Genomic DNA, 14,582 nt, shown 5'->3' with positions numbered 1-14,582 from the left:
TGAAGTCAGATTCACTGTGACCCATTTCACATATATATTCCACCAACTGCAATGACCATACGTGTCTCTTTATTACTAATCTTTTTTTTTCATATTTACAGTTTCTCCATGTATCCTTTCATACAGAGGCATGGTATCCTGTAGATAAGAGTTTTTTGATCTACAACCAGTCAGCTCTTTCAGCAGAATGCTGTGATGTGTAAAGCTAATTTCTCACATATTCTATGCTTTTGGTCACACTTGACAACTCTACCAAAGTCCACTATTCCCCATGCCATCATCTCCAACCCCAATCCGCACCTAGTTTTTCCTTCTCGCATCTTATTCCTACAGCCTCTTTTTTTTTTGTTGTTATCCCTCTGGTATCTTTTCTGGTTTTTTGTGTTATTCTCTACTCCTTTTCATCCTTGTGTTGACCATAAGTTCCCGTCCTTTTCCTTCATCATGTTTTACTCCTCCTTCCTAACCAGCTTGTGATATAATTAGTAAATGCACCACTAACACAGTTTAAAAAACTGATGGTAACACAAAAATTCCTTGTTGATTGCTTACATTCTGAGTCTCATCAAAAGTCGCTTTACCAATCTTCCGAATTAACTGATGTTCAAACTGTTCAAAATCTTATTGATGATATTAACCAAAATAAGGTTTAGCACAAACTGTTCTTTTGTTGTTTTCCTTTCTTCATCTCTAACAGAACCTTCCAGTTGAAGAACTTAGCTTGTTTGTAAGAGTGGTATACAAGTATTTTTTTGGGTAGCCATGCATCATCAATTTCTCTCTGCGATTCTCTGCCATGTTCTGTCTCCCCTGTCCTCTTTTCACCTTTTAAGAACCTATAGGTTGAAGATTACCCGGTCCTTGTTTTCAGCTGTTACGTGATGGACAGTGGTGCACTGTGGATAAACTAGGCTGGTTGCAGAAGCCCCCTCACTTTTTGCATCCATGTTTCACTCATACTGGTGTTTTCTGAACTCTGATGTTGCACTGGGCACTGTTAAACAGTCCCGGGCCCATGTTCTGATTAAAATGGTATATGAAAATTAAGCTAATTATAATTGGCTGTACCAACCTACCCATACGTCCCTAGTATACAGTAGGGCATGTAGGTTTAGGGGCCCCAGTATAGATAGTACACACCTAGGTGTACTGCTGTGGTGTCCAGTATCATTTTAAAAGCAGGCCTGCCTTGCAGGCTGCTTTTAAGTTAACGTTAACCCCAAATTCGGCTTTGAATTAAAGGTACATCCAAAGTCCTAATCTATCTTGTTTTTACATATAAGTCACCCCTAAGGTATGCCTTAAGTGCCCCCAGGGTTGGGTGCAGTGTAACTATAAGCAGGAACGTTATAAAAGATGTTTTATAAGCCCTGGTGAGGGGAAAATAGCCAAATTTGTTTTCCTCCATTGTAGTGAATGGGCTCCATAGGCTAACATGGGGAGACTTTATTTTAAAATAATAGTCATTTTCCATAAGAAGGAGCTAAATATAGCAAGTTTGATATCAAATTAAAAGTTACCATAAATCCAATAACTTGCCACTGTTGAACTTAATATAACCTGGACAGGCAAAAGAGTTTTAGAACTCTTGCTAAAAGTTACCAACTTCAACCCTGTAGTGCCCTTCTCTGATTGGTAGCCCTTGGCAGGCTGAGCCAGGCTGCCTTGATGAGGTGTGAAGTGGCCTAGGCTGAAACAAAGGAAGCATCTGGTGGGAGGGGCACTGCCTCAGTAGATGATAGAACAGGATGGGGGAGAGAGACAAACTGAGCTTCAAAGGAGGGAATGACATGTGGGACAGCAACTGGATCCCCTGCCCATTTCCTGCAGCCCCAGACAACTAGCTGTCCCCTGATTAGATTAAGAGAGGGGCTGGAAAGGTGTGTGTTAAGGGAAACCTAGCCACACCAGTGGGTGGGCTCAGCCAGATCTAAACTCTAAGATTGAATTTTTGCCATCTTGGATTTTTGAGGAATGTTGCTCCCTGGGATTGATTTTTGCCACACTTCCCAGGGAGAAGTCACTCAAGAGGGTGGTGGGTTGCACAAGATTGGACAGGAGCACCCCCTTGCTTTTTACCCCAGGAGCAAGGATAAATATGACAGAGCTGCCTCACATGTCAGATCCCTGCTGACCTAAACCTGGACTCTGCACTCAGAAGGACTGCACCAGCTGCACACTTCGGGCTTCACCAAGAAAAGGACTTTGCCTTACTTCTACAACCCCAGGAAGGGACTCCGTGTAAGCTACAGGTACAACAGAGCTGACCCCGGAGAGTCCCCTGCATCAAGTCCTGCAGAAATAGCCCAGCTGGCCATTGGCCATAATGGGAGTTTGACAAGGTGCATTCTGGGAGAAGTCCTAACCCCCAAGGAGTAACTTGGAGCTTCTGGAACCTTTGGGTGAGTTGTGGACATGTAAAGAACCTTAAAAGTACTTCTGGAAGAAGATCCAGAAGTTTGGAACAACTTTGAAAAAAAGCTCCCTAAGTGGACCAACCTTACGTCAAGCCGGCCAACGTCGACCGCAACCCAGCCTGACTTGCAGGTTTGCCGCGCTGAAAAGCTGCGGAGTCCCAGACTCCCAGGATTTGACTGGGGGCTCGTGGAAAGGAATCCGACAATGTTGCATCAGCTTGCCGAGTAGGACTGCCCGACGTCGGGGAAGAAAAGCTCCCAAAAAGTTTCTAAGTCCGAAGGTAAAATCTTGACCAAGGCCTCCCGCGCAGTGTATCCAAGGAGGGCACCATTGTGGCTGGCCTCGACTTTTGACCTTACCCCGGTCGTAGTATTTACAAAAAAGTTTCTAAGTCCGAAGGTAAAGATTTGACTGAGGCCTCCTGCGCAGCGTATCCGAAGAGGGCTCCAGCATGGTCGGCCTCAACTTGTGACTTCATCCTGGTCAATAGAAAATCATCAAGAATATTTCTAAGTGTGAAGGTAAAACTTTACCCGAGGCCTCCTTCTCAGTGTAGCCAAGCAGGGCTCCATCACGGTTGGCCTCAAATTTTGACTTTGCCCCTGTCGAGTGCGACCAGATGTCCTGAGTGGTGCTTTTGGTTTTTAGTTACTAGAAAACATTTCACTTTTGTCATTTTTGGTGTCATTTTAAAGATACAAATATTTTCTATTTTTCTAAATTTGTTTTCGATTTTTATTGTATGTTATGTTTTACTTATTTGCTGTTTTGTAGATATTAAATACTTTACACACCTGTCTCCTAAGTTAAGCCTAACTGTTCGGGGCCAAGCTACCAATGGTTGAGCAAGGTTAATTTGCTGAGACCTTGACTGGACTTAGTGGGGGTTTGTGGTCTGTTGCTAAAGCATAGGCACTTAACTGCCCTTACCAATTATCCACTTCCCAAAATGCACCAAATCCCATTGCCTCTCCTGAGTCATTGAAGTATGCACCACATTAACCTTTGAAGATTATTCAGCAATTCTCTTGAGTTCTTTTGCAGATTTGTGGGATTTTTCCACCCCTTTCCCTCTGCTCAAGGCTTTATTCAGGATAACCCCTAACCTGTAAAAGCCTAGGAGGAGCCCCTCAGGAGGGCCATATAAAAGTGCCAATGGTAAGCTGTGGATGTGCTTGGGTGGCGCCTTGTGGGGGCGCTGTTAGCGGTCATATTAGATGCGTAGCAAGAACCATATTGCTCGTACCCCCATCCCTCCAAGTTTAGGTGGCTCCCAACTACAAGGTCTTGTGTTCCTCAGGTCCAATGGGTGGCAGGTACTTTAAAGTCCACCCCCTGTGGTCCTATGCCCGTTATGTATTATGCACTTTATCGCCCCAAGCACATCAGCTGTCAGCAGTTGTCAGTAGGTTGGTCTTTTTAACAGTATTTTATAATATTGTTTGGCTGCCTATTTTTTCTAAGCTTTTTTCATGGAAGTTCATCAGTGGTTAACCTCTTGATGATAAGAGTTTGGGTCGAGAGGGGAAGTGGCTGCTTTTCACACTATGGCACTTTAGTATCCACTTGCACCTTCTTTTGCACTATGCACTTTGTAAAAGTAATGGTTAGGCATTTAAGCCCTAGGGACAGTATTGTTAGTTTTTTACACTGGGGTGGCACTTTCCCTAATTCCCGTTGTTAAACTAGGTGGGTCTGGGGAGGCCCTCCTGGAGAACCTAGCTGCTTGCACCTTGTACTTTGCAAGACAATAGTTATGCTTGGGGCTTTCACCCAGCTTTTGTAGGAAGGGACGCAGTGGGGTGGCCCTAGTGGAGGATCCCCTAGGAATAAGTGCGACATATTCATGTTTTGAAATCTTTACCAAATTGTTATGTCAAATGGTTTGATGTACGTTACTCTTTTATCTTTTTTCTTGGTTTTGTTTTAGGTTTATGGATTTTATTAACTAATAAAAGTAACTTACTACTACTGCAGGATTGAGGCCCTCATAACGAGATTGGTGGTCACCGGATCGCCACGCCTGCGGTGGCATCGCCGCCAGGCTGGCGATGCAGGCCGCCATATTATGACCACGGCGGTGATCCAACCGCAACACAGCCAAGATACCACCAGTACCGCCAGTGCGGACGGATCGACGGCAGTAGCCATCTCCAGGCCGTCGGGGACCAATTCACCGCCCACCATATTATGAGTCAGCAGACCGCCAGGATTTCCGCGGCGGTGCCACCTCCACGAAAAGCCTGGCAGAAACTAGCAGTATAAAAGGAGACACTCACCTCCAGGTATACATCCATGGCCGCCATGGCAAACGAACTGCAAGTCTTCCCAGCGTTGTATCTTGCCATTACCCTTCAGGACCAGCGACAACCGTAAGTACCCCCCGCCTGGCACACACTGGAGGGAAAGGCAGCATTACTCACCCAGACACAACACACTCACCCGGCAAGGACAGCAAAGGCCACACACACATGCAAACAAACGTACCGAATCTGCACACACATCTAAACACACATACAATATGCAAACGCAAAATGCACACACCACGCCAAACAGACACGTACCACACACACAGCACAACGCACATCACCAACACAGTCCATACACATCACTCCATAATCACACGACAACAACATCACAGACACAAACGCAGTCATAGACAGGCGCGTCGAGAAACACCACACAGCCACACAAACGAAAAGCTGTACGTAGCAAGAACACAATATCACCGAACAGACATCCAAACATTGACACAGATGAGACGCCAATACAACCAACATACAAAGGAATTCACAGATTCTGATGGATACAACTACCTGTGGATTCCTCACCTCATGAATACTCCCATGGCGCCAGCATTCGACGGAAATCTTCTTACTAGTCTCTGCACGTCGACGAGGACGTCACTGTCTCGCACGCGACGCCGTCTGACGTCATACAGGCAATAAGAGGTCCTCGACGACGTGCAGACGTCAGTTCCCTTTTTTCCGTGCATTCGAAACGGTTATCTTCGAGGGAGCAACTGTTACTCTTGCGGTTACAGTGTATATCTTGCTGCGTACTCTTTCTCTGTGGAAATAATGTCGCAGAGAAAGTCTGGATTTAAGCCTTGTCGTGAGTGTGGAGGCAAGATGTCGGTGACGGATCCTCATTCCGATTGCCTTTGGTGTTTGAGCTCCGACCACGACGTCTCGACTTGTGATTCATGTCAGCACATGAATCCGAAGGCCCTTAAAGAACGCGAGGCGAAGCTGTTTATGGCCAAGTCAAAGGAGAAGCATCACAAGAAAAAGTCTTCTCCAAGACATCGGCGTCATCGAGACTCCCGGCGCCGTAGAGAATCTCGGCGTCATTCAAGGGAGGCTCGTTCCAAGTCTCCGGATCGGCGCCGGAGGACATGGGAGGTCAGCCCCACGGTGACGCCGCATCCTTCGACGCCGTTGCTCTCTCCGGCGTCTCCAACTTCGCCTGGACAGGCGTCGGTGATTGAGGTATTGGAGCCTCAAGTGTTTTCTCCGGCGCAGACGGGGTCGCCTCCGAGTCAGGCACCCCAGTATCCGGCTTTTCCCACCCCTGGAGCCGATAGTTCCGCATTCTTGAATGCGATGTATGCCATCTTCCAACAGATGGCTCCAGGGGGTGCTCTGGCTGGGCCTTTGGCCTTTTCTTTGGGTGATCCTGCGCCTCTTCGGCCGGCACCCTTTATGCCCTTTCTCCCGTTTGGGAACGTGGGCTCGGCACCAGTGTCGGCGCCGGTGGCCGCTCCGGTGGCTTCGGAGGGATTGGCCCCAGGGATTTCCATCCCGTCGACGTCGAGATTTCGGCCTGTGACTCCGGTGGGTCCATCCGTTTCAACTGCTCTTCAGTCGGCGCCGAAGTTACCTGTGGCGCCGGATGCGGCGTCGGTGGCTTCGGAAGATCGGCGCCGATCTCCGACTTCGGCGGAGGTATTGTCGACTCCGCGGATTGAGCAACGACTGCATTCAAGGAGGCGTGCTCTCCGGGTACTAGAGGAGCAGGAGTACCAACGAGCCCTAGAGGAAGGAGAGCTAGAGGACTCGGGTGATGGGCTGCGTGGACTGGAGTCGGCCAGTGGGCTGGACACTTCCCCTGAGTGGGACCTTTCGTCCCCGGGGGAATATACCGAGGAAGCTGCTTCCTTTCATACAGTGGTACGGAAGGCAGCTAGTTTTTTGGACCTGCCTTTGCCGGTGGTGGAGGCGAAACAAAACCTTTTGACAGAGGTGTTGCATCCGGCCTCAGCCGCAGCGGAGCCTCTATTACCTTTTAATGACGCTCTGCTGGATCCGGTTTTAGAGGTGTGGAAGAAGCCAGCATCTTCCCCAGCAGTTCACAGAGCCGTGGCCAGGAGGTATCGGACGGCTCCAACTGATCCTGGTTTCCTATCTAGGCACCCTACGCCGGAGAGCTTGGTTGTGCAGGCCTCCTGTTCGTCCAAGTCAGCGCCTGGTTCTTTTCCGACGGTGCCGGGGGACAGAGATTCAAAAAAGCTGGAGGCGCAGTCGAAGAAGATTTTTTCGTCCTGCAGTCTGGCTTTAAAAGCCACCAATGCAACCTGTATCCTGGGGAGGTATATTCATGCTCTTATGGATGACATCTCCTCTTCGTTTACAGAGCTTCCCCAGGGTCTTTTGGATCTTGTCTCTGATGCCCAGGCTGCTGCGACCCAAATTATCCAGACGGGACTGGATACCACCGACTCGGTAGCCAGAGCAATGGGCACAACTGTGGTGGAAAGGAGACAGGCCTGGCTCCGTAACTCGGGCTTTTCGGCAGATGTACAGTCCACATTGTTGGATCTCCCGTTTGATGGGGACAAACTGTTTGGGGCTAAGGCTGATTCGGCCTTGGAACGGTTTAAGGAGAGCAGGGCCACGGCTAAGTCGCTGGGACTCCAAGCTCCTTCCACGGCCTCTTCCAGATTCTTCAGGAGGTTTCGTGGATTTGGGCGTGGCTCTTCCTCCTCTTCCTTTCGGGGAAGATATCAGCAACCTGCCTCTTCCCATCCCTATAGATCTTTTAGGGGGAGGGGTAGGGTCCGCACCAGGGGAGCTTCTCAGCAGCACTCTGCCTCTTCCTCATCCTCTGGCGGGGTGCAGCAGGGGAAGCAGCCTTAGGCTTCCACCATTTCCCACTCACTCCTCTCCTGTAGGGGGAAGATTACAGCATTTTCTCACCAAATGGGAGACTGTTACGTCGGACACTTGGGTTCTCAGTGTTGTGGGAAAAGGCTACACCCTTCCCTTTCGGGAGTTTCCGCCCCTCATCCCGCCCCGCCCTTCGTATTGTTCACAAGAACACCTCCTGTTGCTAGAACAGGAGGTAGAAGTCCTCCTTTTAAAGGGCGCAGTGGAGTTGGTCCCGGAGCAGGAAAGGGGTCAAGGAGTTTACTCAAGGTATTTCCTGATTCCCAAGAAGGATGGTCGTTTGAGACCAATTCTGGACCTGAGGATCTTGAATTGGTTCCTCAAGCAGGAAAAGTTCAAGATGCTGACCCTAGCACAGGTGCTTTTGGCGTTGAACATGGAAGACTGGATGGTGTCTGTCGACTTGCAGGATGCTTACTTTCATATCCCGATACTCAAGTCACACAGGAAGTATCTCCGGTTTGTGGTGGGATCGCAACACTACCAGTTTGCGGTCCTTCCGTTTGGTCTTACTTCAGCACCTCGAGTCTTCACGAAGGTGATGTCGGTGGTTGCGGCAGAGCTCAGAAGGAAGGGGATAGCAGTATTCCCTTACTTGGACGATTGGTTAATCAAAGCCAAGTCCCCGGAGCTTGTGTTGCGTCATCTGCAGTCAACAACCCAGTTGTTGTTTGACCTGGGCTTTTCGGTGAACGAGCCCAAATCTCACCTAGAGCCCTCTCAGCGCCTCCTGTTCATAGGGGCAGTACTGGATACAACATTGGGTCGGGCCTTTCCTCCGCCTCAGCGGATTCAAGATATTCAGGATTTGGTTCCAATGTTTCGAAATAGAGCGGTAGTTCCAGTCCTCAAGGTCCTTCGTCTGCTCGGTCTTTTTGCCTCCTGCATTCTGTTGGTCACGCATGCTCGCTGGCACATGAGGGCTCTTCAGTGGTGCCTCCGAAGGCAGTGGTCTCAACACAGAGGGGATCTAGAGGGTACTGTCAAGATCTCCAGAGATGCTGCTGTGGATTTGAAGTGGTGGATTGCAAGCAACAATCTTTCACAAGGAAAGCCGTTCCAGCAGTCGCCACCAGTGGCCACAGTCATAACGGATGCTTCCACTCTAGGGTGGGGAGCTCATCTGGGGGATCTGGAGATCAAAGGTCTTTGGTCTCCAGAGGAACAGATTTTTCACATCAATCTGTTAGAGTTACGGGCTGTACGTCTGGCTCTCAAGGCCTTCCTCCCTTCCCTTCGTGGTCAGTCGGTACAGGTCCTAACGGACAATACTACCACGATGTGGTACATAAACAAGCAGGGAGGAGTGGGGTCGTACCTTCTCTGCAGAGAAGCTCTTCGACTATGGTCCTGGGCAAAGGACCATCGGATTTGCTTGATAGCAAACCATCTGGCCGGAGTTTTGAACGTGCGTGCGGACAGTCTCAGTCGCCACTTCTCGGCAGACCACGAGTGGCGTCTCCATCCAGATCAAGTCCGTTTAATCTTCCAGAAGTGGGGGTTTCCTCGGGTAGATCTGTTCGCCACTCGAGAGAACGCGCATTGTCCGTTGTTCTGCAGCCTTCAGTATCCGATGCAGGAAGCGTTGGGGGACGCGTTTCAAATGACCTGGTGCGGCCAGTTGCTTTACGCGTTTCCTCCCATACCCTTGATTCCTCGAGTATTGAGGAAGATTCGCCAAGACCGGGCTCTAGTAATCTTAATAGCTCCGGATTGGCCAAGGAGGGTGTGGTACTCCGACCTTCTCCAACTCTCAACGTGCCCGCCGCTCCGTCTCCCTTTCAGGGCAGACCTCCTCTCACAGTCGCAGGGGCAGGTTCTACACCCCAACCTCCAGAGTCTGCACCTACATGCCTGGAGATTGAACGGGGCAACCTGAGTTCCTTCTCTCTCCCGCCTGAGGTAGTGGATGTTATATTAGCGGCCAGGCGACACTCCACTAAATCTATCTACGCTAATAGGTGGTCTAAATTTGTTGCGTGGTGTGGAGAGAGGCAGATTGATCCCTTACATGCTCATCTATCGGACGTTTTGTCTTTTGCTCTATCTCTGGCGCAAAAAGGTTGTGCAGTGGCTACCATTAAAGGTTATTTATCGGCCTTGTCAGCCTTCATATGTCTTCCAGACCAACCATCTTTATTTAAATCCCCTATTGTTATCAGATTCTTGAAAGGTCTTCTAAATCAATATCCTCCAAAGCCATTCGTTATGCCGCAATGGGATTTGTCCTTAGTCCTGACTTTCCTTATGGGGTCCCCTTTTGAACCTATGCATTCTTGCCCCTTGAGGTATTTGGTTTTAAAAACAGTCTTCCTGATAGCTATAACATCAGCAAGGAGAGTGAGTGAGTTGCAGGCCTTATCAGTAAAACCCCCTTATACAACTTTTTATGGGGATAAGGTGGTGTTGAGGACCAAGGCTGCTTTCCTCCCGAAGGTTGTTTCACCCTTCCATTTGGCTCAGGCAATTACTTTGTCCACGTTCTATCCTCCGCCTCATCCTTCCAAAGAGGAAGAAAGACTGCACCGTCTGGACCCAAAGAGAGCGTTGAGCTTCTTTATCGATAGAACAAGGGATTTCAGGCTGGAGGATCAGCTGTTTATTGGATACGTGGGCAAGAGGAGAGGAAAGGCAGTCCACAAGAGAACACTATCCAGGTGGGTTGTTCTTTGCATTAAAATATGTTACTCTTTGGCAAAGAAGGATCCTCCTGAGGGCATTAGAGCTCATTCCACCAGAGCTAAGTCGGCCACTTCGGCCTTAGCCAGAGGTGTTCCTGTGGTCGACATCTGCAAGGCCGCAACTTGGTCGTCCCTTCACACTTTTGCAAAACATTACTGTTTAGATTCTGAGGTTAGAAGGGACGGCCATTTTGCACGGTCAGTGCTGCAGGATTTCTTGGTTTGACCATTTAGGCACCCACCGCCGGGCGTGGTACTGCTTTGGGACTCTATTCATGAGGTGAGGAATCCACAAGTAGTTGTATCCATCAGAAGAACGAGTTACTTACCTTCGGTAACGACTTTTCTGGTGGATACATTAGCTACCTGTGGATTCCTCACGGTCCCACCCGCCTCCCCGTTGCCTGGCAGAAACTAGCAGTATAAAAGGAGACACTCACCTCCAGGTATACATCCATGGCCGCCATGGCAAACGAACTGCAAGTCTTCCCAGCGTTGTATCTTGCCATTACCCTTCAGGACCAGCGACAACCGTAAGTACCCCCCGCCTGGCACACACTGGAGGGAAAGGCAGCATTACTCACCCAGACACAACACACTCACCCGGCAAGGACAGCAAAGGCCACACACACATGCAAACAAACGTACCGAATCTGCACACACATCTAAACACACATACAATATGCAAAAGCAAAATGCACACACCACGCCAAACAGACACGTACCACACACACAGCACAACGCACATCACCAACACAGTCCATACACATCACTCCATAATCACACGACAACAACATCACAGACACAAACGCAGTCATAGACAGGCGCGTCGAGAAACACCACACAGCCACACAAACGAAAAGCTGTACGTAGCAAGAACACAATATCACCGAACAGACATCCAAACATTGACACAGATGAGACGCCAATACAACCAACATACAAAGGAATTCACAGATTCAGCACCATACACATGGACTCACACATCACTACCATACAATGCCACAAGCCAGCATACAAACATATCACAACATACACATGGCACAAGTCATCTACCCAGCGTATGCAACAACACAGACACAACCCATACACAAACAACACACACCTTAGCACACAGATCACACCACCATGTAGAAGGAAACTAGGAAAAGTACTTCACCTTGACATCCACATTTCTGTGGGTAGATGTATTAAAAGTTAACAAAAATAAGTAACTATTTACAAAATGGGCCTAGTGGCCAGTCCACTGTCCAAATGTGCCCTAGGCACATAGGGCACATTCCATAGGCCCAACCTGACTCCTGACTGCGAATAATCCTTCACGTGAAAGGGGCATCAATGGGGCAGGCAGACACCTCAGGGGTGGGGACGGTGGGGGGTGCTTGGGAGGGGCTGGGGCTTTAGGCTTCGGTCTGGATGGTGGGGGAGGGTGTTTGCACTTTGGGGTAGGAGGAGGGATGTTGGATTTGGGTGAGGATGGGTGTTTTGTAGGGGGAGGGGCAGGGGCACTAGTAGGGTGGCCATGGGAAGACTGGGAGATGGAAGGGCTGGGTAGGGGCAGGGGGACTTGCGTTTAGGGGCAACACGGGGTGGGGCAGAAGTAGGGAACAGGTCAAGTGAGGCAAGGAAGACTTTCTTAGGGACACAGGCGGTCATATGAAAAAGGTTTAGGAGTGGAGGTAGAGGGAGTGGTTGTATGGCGTGTTGGTATGCTGGGCGTGGATGCAGGTGTGTGATGGGTGTATATTGGGTGTGTGACTGAGGGCGTTTTGGTTTCTAGGGAGGAGGGGGGAAGAGATGCAGTGAGAGGGCATGGAAGATGTGTGAGTGTATGTTGGGGTGGTGGCTGCAAGTGAGGTGGATGTGCTGCATGTGGTAGTGAAGGTGGTTGTGAGTGCGGATATGGTGTGTGGGGTGGGTATCTGCGTGTATGCTCTTGTGGTGTCTGAGCGTATGACGGGACTGGTGGCATGATGAGGTTATGATGATGCAGTGACAGCAGGTGTGAGTGGTGATCTGACTGTAAGCGAGGAGGTGGCGGGGAGACAGTGTAGGAAGTGTCTGTTGTCGTGTTTGCTGATGTGTGTGCATGCTTGTGGTGTCACTTGTGCCTGTGTCTGTCTTTGCGCACCTTGTCTGTTGTAGTGGGTGAATGCTGGTCTGTAGGTGTGCTCTGGATGGATGAAGGGAGAGGGGTCTTGGATTGGCAACTGGCAGCTGGAGGGGGGACGAAAGATGAAGGGACACTGGCTGCCATTAAAGAGGAGGCCAGAGCCTATAACGATCTGTGTAGGCCAGCCAAGGCACAGTGAATGCCTTCCAGGTAGGCATTGCTCCGCTGCATCTGGGATGCCAGACCCTTGATGGCATTCACGATGGTTGACTGCCCCACAGAGATGGACCACAGGAGGTCAATAGCCTCCTCATTTAGGGCAGCAGGGCTGACTGGGGCAGGGGTAGAGGTGCCTGCGGCAAAGGAGACGCCCACCCTCCTGGGTGAGTGGGCACAGGCAACTGGGTGGGGAGCTACAGGAAGGGTGGTGCTGGTAAGGGGGGTTGGCGGACAAGGATGATGCTGGGCTGTTCCCAGATGGGTCCGCCACCACCAGGGAACCGTCATCTGAGGAGAAATCGGAAGATGATGATGTAGCTGTTACAGTCTCCCCCATGGTGCTCCCCTTTTCCTCCGTCCCACTGGCCCCCTCGACGTCATTGGACTCTGCCTCCTGGGTCCTGTGGGATGCAGCTTCCCCACTCACCGGTGCCCCTTCCCCTTCGCCAGATGATGCTAATGATCGCATAGACAGAGGTGAAGAGAGAAGGAGGTTGGGAGAGAGGGAGGGAGGAAAGGGTCAATACCTACCCATCTTAATCACATACCGACAAGATATCTACTTTGCCCGGCCGTGACAAATAGTGGCTATGATACAATTACTATAAACATAGTTCAGGTAGCCATGACCAACTATATAACTTATTACTGCACATCTTCACCCAAGAGACAATATTGAACATCCTACATGCCTGTAATCTCTCATACTCACATGATTATTAATTTTCTCCATGAACATACCTACCTACATGTCAATCATAAAACAATGAAACAAAAAAAAAACTTAAGAGGTACCGTATACACAGACGATATGACAGGTATGCGTGGAATACATTTTGTACAGATGTCTTTTTATATTGTAATGAATCCTCTTTCAGTGTATACTTCACACACTTGTCATAATCCAAATACAGAGCTAACAAGATAACTTTGGCTGAGTAAAGTAGAATCAGGGATAGAGAATGAAGGTTGTAGAATACCTCCACATTGAAGTTTGACTTAATTGCAGTTGACAATTTGGTACAGCACCACTGCATCACTGCTGGCATGGCTTTATAAAGCTAACGCACATCACTGCAACACAATTGGAGTGACAACCATAACTGTATACTCCTCTAATTCCATTAGACCTTGTCAATACCCAAGTCCAGAAAGGGACTCATTAGAAAACCATACAAATGTCACCTAACAGTCTGCACTTACTCCCTTGTCTTGTGGCTGCCGTGCTGCCCTCAAGCGCCCATCTAACTCAGGGTAGGCCACTGCCAGTATGTGGGCCATTGGGGGGGGGGGGTCAGGGTCCAATGGGCACCCCTTCCTCATTGGGAGGCCGTCCCCAACTGGGCCTCTGCTGTCTTCTGAGCCCAGTGTCACAGGTCCTCCACCTTTTCCTGCAGTGGGTGCTCTGCCGGCTATGGACCCCCAGGGTACTCACTTGTTTGGCAATGGCTCTCCATAACCCTTTCTTCTGATGGGCGCTGAACTGCCATGGGAGACATAGAAAAAAAGAACAACATCATGTAGGTGATACAAAACACCATCAGCATTTTCCGAAATGCAGCATACACTGCACATGCACATACCCAGTACGCTGTACACAATGTACATGATTCGCATACTATTCCACCTTTCAGACATCCCATTTCAATGTGCACTCACTTTCGCTGTCAAACACCACCGAAGATGTAAGTAGTCAAACGTTGTACTGAGCTGTTTGTCTGGAGCCCAATACAACTGTCCATAAAGGGGTAGGACCCATTCCACCAGTTTCTCCAGTTCATCTAGAATGAAGGCTGGGGCCCCATCCCCTTCAGTATATGCCATTGTGGCTCCCAGATACAGAACACAGCAGCTCATGCAGTGGAGGGCTTGCTTCCTCGAGTGTCAGGAGTCAAGTGAGCTGGGCAATAACAAATGGCTGTCATGGCCGCCGCGGTCATGACTGTCATCGCCGGCAGTGATAATCATTGACCTCAGTTTCCC

Source organism: Pleurodeles waltl, chromosome 1_2, assembly GCF_031143425.1.
Source record: "Pleurodeles waltl isolate 20211129_DDA chromosome 1_2, aPleWal1.hap1.20221129, whole genome shotgun sequence".
NCBI lineage: Eukaryota > Metazoa > Chordata > Amphibia > Caudata > Salamandridae > Pleurodeles > Pleurodeles waltl.
Note: the sequence above shows the minus strand (reverse complement) of the source record.